The sequence below is a fragment of the Juglans microcarpa x Juglans regia genome, chromosome 6D (assembly GCF_004785595.1).
Source record: "Juglans microcarpa x Juglans regia isolate MS1-56 chromosome 6D, Jm3101_v1.0, whole genome shotgun sequence".
Lineage (NCBI taxonomy): Eukaryota > Viridiplantae > Streptophyta > Magnoliopsida > Fagales > Juglandaceae > Juglans > Juglans microcarpa x Juglans regia.
In genome coordinates this window covers 19689403-19698246 of record NC_054604.1, presented here as the reverse complement: position 1 = coordinate 19698246, position 8844 = coordinate 19689403, and the positions used below count along the sequence as shown (strand labels likewise).

Sequence of the window (8844 nt, the reverse complement as noted above, 5' to 3'; positions counted from 1 at the left end):
AGTATGCTCTCCATCTCCTCGTCGGGCACAAATCTCTTGATTATTTGGTCCACGCAATGCCAGTATTGAAAAGGTTTCTCTCAAAAATAATATTTCAAGCCAGAGAAGAACTTCTTCTATTGTTAATATGTCATGTTGGCCGGTAGAATTTTGGACATCAAATAATTTACCATGTCGGTATACCATGGAACAACTTGTACACCCATTAATTGCTCGTCCAGGAAGGTCTCATTAATTGGGCATTTCTCCTTGCCAGCCGCCTCTTTAAGCTCAAGACGAGATAAGTGGTCGGCCACTAGATTCTCGATACTTTTCTTATCTTTTATTTCCAAATCAAACTCTTGTAATAGCAAAATCCATCTTAACAGTCTTGGTTTGGCATCCCTCTTTGACATCAAGTATTTAAGAGCTGAGTGATCGGTGTAGATAACCACCTTTGAACCTATCAAATAAGAACGAAATTGGTCAAAGGCCAACACAACTATTAACAATTCTTTTTTAGTAGTAGCATAATTAAGTTGAGCTTCTGTTAAGGTCTGACTTGCATAATAAATCACATGAAAACTTTTATCTTTTCTCTGCCCCAAAACAGCCCCTATAGCATAATCGCTAGCATCATACATTAATTCAAAAGGTAAATTCCAATCCGGTGATACAATGATAGGTGCTGAAATTAATTTCTTTTTTAATGTTTCAAAAGCATGCAAACATTCATCAGAAAGCTCAAACCAAATATCTTTAGATTGCAAAGAGGTTTAGTAATTTGGGAAAAATCCTTGGTAAATTGATGATAAAACCCAGGATGACCCAAGAAACTTCTCACGCCCTTCACATTGATCGGTGGTGGGGATTTGTCAATAACGTCTATCTTTGCTCGGTCGACCTCAATTCCCTTTAGGGAAATGTGATGGCCGAGCACTATTCCCTCCTCGACCATGAAGAGACGTTTTTCCCAATTTAAAACAAGATCTATCTTCTTGCATCTCTGCAAAATCAAAGATAAAGTAGATAAACAACTATCAAAAGAGTGACCAAAAACCAATAAGTCATCCACAAAGACTTCTAAAAAATTTTCCACCATGTCTGAGAAGATGGGCATCATGCATATTTGGAAAGTGGATGGCGCATTGCAAAGACCAAAAGGCATGCACCTATGTGCAAAAGTGCCATAAGGATAGGTGAAAGTGGTCTTCTCTTGATCCTCGGGTGCAATGGCTATTTGGTTGTAACTAGAATACCAACCTAGAAAATAGTAGTAAGCATGGCCGGTAAGTCTTTCTAGCATTTAATCAAGAAAAGGTAAGGGAAAATGGTCTTTCTGAGTTGCATCATTTAGTCTTTTATAGTCTATGCATACTCGTCATCCCATGACCATCCTCGAGACGACTTGCACTAGACTTACCCATGCACTATCTGAGGTTGGATAAATGATCCAAGCATCTAAAAGTTTCAATACTTCTTTATGCACCACTTCTTGTAGTGATGGGTTCAGTCACCTCTGGGGTTGGATAATTGCTTAAAATTATTCTCCATTAAAATCTTGTGCATGCAAATTGAAGGACTAATTCCTTTGATGTCTAAGATGGTCCAACCCAAGGGCATTTTTTGTTCCTGCAAGACTCACAATAACTTCTCTTCCTCTACATCACTCAAGGAACTACTAATAACAACTTGAAAAATAGAGTCCTGGCCTAAGAAAGAGTACCTTAAATTTGATGGAAACAGTTTGAGTTCAAGCTTGGGTTGTTCCTTACCTGGAGATGTCGGCCGAGATGAGTTTAGCTCTTCCACTTTCGGTTTTATTGAAGGAGGAAAGGATGGTGTAGCTTCCAAATATCTCTCACACTCCCTAACCTCTTCATCTTCAGATTCAATAGATGTAGAGTAAGACATACCTCAAGTGGTATCTTGGGAAATTCAGCTCCATAAGTCTCGTCGGCCATCACCATCTCTTGGTTGCTTATTTGAAAACAAGAATGTACCTCAGAAGAGAACTCCATAGATTAAAATACATCAAAAGTGGCTTGCACTTTACCAACCCTTGAAATGAGTTTCTCTTGCTGGACATCAACTAAGGTTCTCCCCGTCACAAGGAAAGGTCAGCCTAGTATCAAAGGGATCTCCTCGTCCTCCTCCATATCAAGCACAATGAAGTCGGCCAGGAAGATGAACTTATCAACTTTGACCAGTACATCCTTGATGAGTCCTCTCGAGTATTTAATAGATTTGTTTGCCAACTATAGAGAGATAGTGGTCGGCTTTGCTTCTTCAAGACCTAGTTTCCTGAAACAGAAAGAGGCATTAGATTAATACTTGCCCCTATGTCACATAAAACTTTAACAAAATAGGAATTTCCTATAGTGCAAGGGATCGTGGAACTGCTTGGATCTTTCAACTTAGGTAGCAGCTTCTTTTGTAAAATTGCACTAGTCTCTTTGGTTAGCATCATAGCCTCGTGTTCCTCCAACTTCCGCATATTTGATAATAAATCCTTAAAAAATTTTGCATATTTAGGCATTTGATCTAAAGCTTCAATAAGAGGAATATTAATATGCAATTGCTTAAATATACTTATTAATTTAGAGAACTGATTACCAATCTTATTTTTTATTTATCTTTGCAGAAAATGAATTGGTGGATCATAAATTGAAAGTTTCAGATATAAACTCCCTGGATTTCTTTGGTTTTGCAGCCCCTTTATTCTCCTTAGTCTTTTCAGCTTGTTGGTCAACCGCATCCTGGTCTACTTCTTTCACCTCAGACTCGGCTTCCTTCATCTCAGACTCCATGTTTTCGGCAGCTCCTGCATCTCGCTTTGTACTTTCTGTTTGTGGCTGGTCATATGTCCGCCCACTTCTCAATGTTATGGCCTTGACATGTTCCTTCGAATTGGTCATAGTGTTACTTAGTAAAGTCCCTGCTCTCCTCTCAACAAGCATGTTTGAGAGCTGACCGATTTGCTCCTCAAGATTGTGGATTGAAGCCGAGTTGTTTTGGATCACCATATCAGTCTTTTGCATGTACTGCATAATCATATTCCCAAGTGTCGGTTTCTTCTCTTACTGTGGAAACTGTTGAGGTGGTCTAGCCGGCACTTGGTTATTACTTCATGAAAAGTTAGGGTGATTTCTCCATCCGGGATTGAACGTGTTTGAATAAGGATTGTTTTGACGTTGGAAATTGGACATGTAATGGGCTTGTTCATAACTCGGTTGGGTAAAAGGATTCCCCACTCGGCAGTCTACACTTGAATGATTTGTTGTGCAATGATCACAAACAACATTAGTCTGAGTAGTATTAATGTTCATCATACCTAGTTGTTGTGATAGATTTGCCATTTGCGCCGCCAATGTGGTAATAGAATCAAGTTCAAAAACTCTAGCCATCTTTCCTGGCATTGCTCTATTCGTAGACTATTGATAGTTGTTGGATGTCAATTCTTCCAGATGTTCATATGCGGCTTCATGGGTCTTACTGATTAATGTTCCTCCCATGGCTGCATCAACCATAGATCGATTTGTTGGTCCCAAACCATTGTAAAATGTCTGTACTTGAAGCCAGACTAGGAGGTCGTGATGTGGACACTTGTGCAATAAATCCTTGTATGTCTCCCATGCCTCATATAATGATTCACCCTCAATTTGGGTGAAGGTTGTAATATCGTTCCTTAACTCCGCTGTCTTGGCCAGATGGAAATATTTTACTAAGAATTTTTGAGCCAACTCTTCCCAAGTGGTGATGATGCCGGGCAGCAAAGAGTTCAACCAAGCTTTTGCTTTTTCCCTGAGAAAGGAAAAAGTCTCAATTGAATCGCATCATCTGTCACTCCATTGTGTTTAAAAGTATCACAAATTTCTCAGAAATTTGCAATATGAACATTAGAATCCTCTTGTGACAACCCCCCAAACTGGATAGTTTGTTGAATCATTTGAATGATGGCCAGCTTGATCTCAAAGTTATTGGCTTGTATAGCTGGCCACCTTATACTAGATGTCGGCCTGTTGGAAGAGGGCATATCATTGTCTCTTAACGCCTTGTGCTTCTGGTCAGCCATATTAAATTTAGATGAGGCTACCTCTTTCTTTTCCTCTTTATTAATCCGATGTAAGGTGCTTTCAATCTCGGGATCGAAAAGTGTATGCTTTAATGATTTAGATCGGGGCATGCACTTCTAATCCATGAAAAGAGAAAACAAACTGAGATCTAATTTAAACCAATTTTAAAAAAAAAATCCAAAGAAGTAGAAATCTAGCTAGTATCAATATCAATAACAAATAATTAATCCTCGACAATATCTGCAATTGAACAGAATTATAACAAGAAGTAAAGTGTTTTAAAGAAAACGGATGTCGAACCCACATAGATTAATTATACCATTGAATACAGAAATTTACAAAATTGATTACTATTTGGAAAACCAAAATTTAAAGAATAGACTATCTAAATTAAATTGAAGAAAAGAGCATTAAAATTTAGATTTTTAAAGATAATAAGAATAGATCTAGAGCATTTGATTCCACCTAGCAAATCCCATACAATTTATTTTTCCTTATTATAGAATTCCAATTATCCCAAATTGATGATAAAAATCCCTTAACTATTTAATATTTTATCTCGAACAATGCTAAAAATATCTCCAATTAATAACTATATATCTTTATGTGAATTTAACTAATTAGAAACTCATTAAGTTTTTTAGATTTTTCTTGAAAATCACACTAATAGCGGTAAAGTATCTCTACTTTCTCTCAACTAATGATACTTAATCCTAGAGCTCTAATCACAAATCACCTCTCAGTCTCATTGTGATTCAATAGATCAAACAATAATTAACTAGAAAATTGTAAGCATTAAGAACAAGGAATAAACACTCAATCATGGAAATATTGAGAATAAAATAACTTGGAATATAAATTGTGTGTTCAATACTAGAGTACATCAAAGCTCTAGAAAATAAAATTAATTCATAATAAAACTAAAAAGAAAAATAATAGAACTAGTATTCTTCGTTGGAGTTGATTGGTGAAGCATGTTGCTGTTGCCTCTACTCCCCAGATCCGCCTCCTTAAAAGAAGCTTTAAAGAATAAACTCTGAAATATTGGACTATAAAACTCAGACTGCCCCCTTAATTTCAAGCTAATGATATGTTTATATAAGGTAGAAAGGAAACTCTAACGTTTTAATGATTTCCGCCTAAAAAATCGCCTAACTCCTAGGACTTATATTGATAGCCTCATATGTGCTTTAGGAGTCAGAACTTAGAAATCCTTATTAGATATAAATTTGTAGCCCTTTGAGATAGTTTTTCAACCCATCCAGAATCGTATCCATCGGATATGTGAGTAGAAAGTTATGATCGAAACACTCAAGTATGTCCAAGTTGTCTCCTAGTATATTCCAAACTTCAAGCATGTCCAAGCTGTCTCCTAGTATATTCTGAACTTTGACTTCTTGTGGATTCCTTCTATGATTTCTTTCTCCTTTTCTTGATCAAAATTACTTTCAGGCCCTTTGCTACTTGTCGCCCATGATGTCGTATAGGTTGGTCTTTTAAGTTGGTCGGTCAGACTGGTCGTCCAATCTAACTGCCCAGAGCCTCGTCACCAAGCCTTCTCGCCTAAAAGCTAAAATATCTCGCTCATCGCCTAACTCATGTCGCCAATTCTAATCACCATTGAGTCTCCTCGCCTAAATCTCCTCGGCTCTCTTAAGATCTCGTTACCTCTCATTAGTCTAGATCCGTAGTCATTAGTTCAATCAAAATTTCTTATAGTTTGAACAATACGTGTCTGTGCAAACTAATAGGATTCCATTCAAAAGGTTTTTTGAGAAAAAAAATGGTTCGTCTAGAAAAAAGGTCCGTTCAAACAGTTTTGACTGGTTCTACCCGATTTCATCTCCCTAAAAATTATTTTTTGAGATGAAAATAATTGATTTGGAGGGTCACTGTTTATAATGTCGTGGACGGAGGTGGGGATTGGTCATAATCATGTGGGTCGGTGTTTTGATGTGTCGGGAAAATGTTTGTAAATGGTGATGTGCGTTGTGGTGATGTGCACTAGGTTATTATAAACCCAAGGCACCATGATGAAGTATTTCGTCTATGGCTCACTTTGAGCTATAGTTCAGGTTGTAGAATTTTGTTACTTAGGTTGGTTTTGTACTGGTATAAGTTACTAATATGTTAACGATGATTTTCTAGACTAGGTTGTAATACCTACTATGGTTAGGGTTCAAGGTGATAGTACTTTCTAAGAGTTAGGTTAGCGGTGCGCCTATGCTAGACTTTGCCAAAAGCTAATCAAGGTTGATTTTGAGAAACTTGCATATTTTATGAGTAAAACTACCTCAATTATTTTATGCACTACTCTATGTATCTGAGTAATGAAATGTGACTTTTTATCATGACTAGTGTAGACATGAAGAAGTTTTGTATATTGCTTCTATACAGCATAAAATATGAATATGAAGTTTGAATATGGTCATGGTGGCTTGCAAACGTTGACAACATCCATGTCAGGGTCATGATAACACACGAGATCTATGAACTATGGGGAGATAAGAGAGAGTGAGAGAAACAAAGACAGACAGAGCTTAAACAAAGAGGGAGAGGAACAAAGACATGGATCAAGGAGGCGGAGAGGTACTTGACACTTGCCCTGCGCGTATGGAGGACGACAGTGGTCGCAGCAATATGGAGCATAGCAATGGAAATAGTCTATTCATTCCATACGATGTGGTGGGGCTCATTGAGCATCGTTCTAGGTGGTTGTGCAGCTTGGGCATCAGTGACACACAGTGGCTGCAAAACAAACAGTGAGATTAGAGAGAGAGGCCAAAAGAGAGTGAGGGAGACACGAAAGAAGATAGAAAGGGACGAAGGAAAAGAGATGGGTGGGAGACTCATGGCATGTGGCGTAGTAGTGTAAACAAGAGTTGAATAATGTAGGGACAAGTGGCAACGTGGTTTGGAGGGTGATGTGGGTGGCGATGAAAATGAATTACAGAGAATTATGATTGAAAGATACTGACTAGGACAGAAAGAGGGCATGAGAATGAGATGGAGGTTGAGGAGCTTGCCCACGATAGAAGGGCTACGGTGGTTATGGGGCGCCGTAGTGGAGTAGTGAACAACTAAGGTAGATAGGGAGACTGGACAAGGAGAGAGGAACCTAGGAACAGAAATATCGATGGAGCGCGACTTACTAATGGCGGCATGCTCATGGAGGTGCAAAGCTTGGGCTATTGTCGCATTGGTCTAGCTGCAAAGTTAGGAGATAAGAGAGAGAGAGAGAGAGAAAGAGAGAGAGAGAATGAGAGACCGAGCGAGGAAAAAAATAGAAAGACAAAGAGAGATCAACAAAATATTACCTCTATCAGCATCGAATGGAGAGGGGCAACATGGTGAGGTGATGAGGGGAACTAAAATAGGTAGGGGGTTGGAGGGAAGATAAAAAAAAAAAAAAAATGTTTTTAGAGTTCATCGAAAACAACGTCATTTTTGTGTTTCCGTTCTTTTTTCCTACTGGTGGGTTGGGTATTGGTTTTATAAAAGGATCTTGGGCCTTGGACTAGGCTTAAATTCTATGGTTATGATCCCTAGCATGGGTTATAATAATTGCCTCTCTTTTGGCTTTGCCATGAATATATAATGTGGCCTTTGTTATGACCTTCCATGAGTATAAAATTGTCGCCTCTGTTATAACCCTGCCACAAGTCTAAAATGGTAGCCTCTACTATGAGCTTGCCACATGTGTAAAATGGTGGCCTCTGTTCTGAGTGCAATCACTTTGGTGGAAAAGTGATTTATGTTCTGCTTGCCTATTTGTAGAATGCACAACCCTGCTATGGGAATAAACATGAAGTCTGAGACTTTCAAATGATTATATGATATTTTTTGTTCAATATACTATTATGTCATTGCATTGTATATATCTAAAATCCCTGAGATGCAAGATTATGTCATACTTTGGTTACGAGGCCTACCACGAGTTATAATAGTGGCCTCTGTTCTATCATTGCCATGGATATATAATGTGGCCTCTATTCTAACCCGACACGGGTGTAAAATTGTGGCCTCTATTTTGATATTGCTATAGGTGTAAAATGATGACCTCTATTTTGACCTTGCCACGGGTATAAAATTGTGGAATCTATTATGAGTGCAATCACTTTGGTTGCAAAGTGATTTATGTTCTACTTGTTTTTACATAGAATGCACAACCCTGCCATGGGGTAAACATGGCCTCTATTCTGAGTGCAATCAGTTTGGTGACATAGTGATTTATGTTCTAGTTGACTATTCGCAGAATTTACAACCCTACCATGTGGTAAACATGGCTTCTGTTCTAAATCCAATCACATTAGTGATGCAATGGTTTATATTCTGCTTGACTATCTAGAGAATGTACAACCCTACCATGGGGATAAACATAGCTTTTGTTTTGAGTGCACTCATTTTAGTGACAAAGTGATTTATATTCTGCTTGGCTATCTGCATAATGCACAAACCTGCCACGGGGTAAACATGGCCTGTATTTTGAGTGCACTCACTTTGTCACTAAAGTGATTTATGTTCTGCTTGGCCGGCCGCAAATATGCACAACCTTGCCGTAGGAGTAAACATGACCCCTGTATGGATTGGGGTTGAGGATGGAAATGACTATTTAGGAGTACAAGTGAGTGTGTATGGATTTTGTAGACTAGAAGTCCATTTGTATCAAAGTGTGGTAAGAGTAACTTTTGTAGGTGCTGAAATGGATTAGACTCAGTGGTGATGTATTTCTGGATCCTAGTTTTACACATTTTGGTGAGGTTAACTGAGTGCGCAACAGAAATTAATG

The 8844-nt window shown here is 38.3% G+C and overlaps 1 non-coding gene across 1 annotated transcript; it reads left to right on the top strand.

The window, feature by feature from the left end:
* Positions 1-3567: 3567 nt before the first annotated feature.
* On the top strand, positions 3568-3674 carry LOC121236238. Its single transcript, XR_005934679.1, has one exon. It is a non-coding gene; the product is annotated as a small nucleolar RNA R71 (small nucleolar RNA).
* The last annotated feature ends 5170 nt before the right edge of the window (positions 3675-8844 follow it).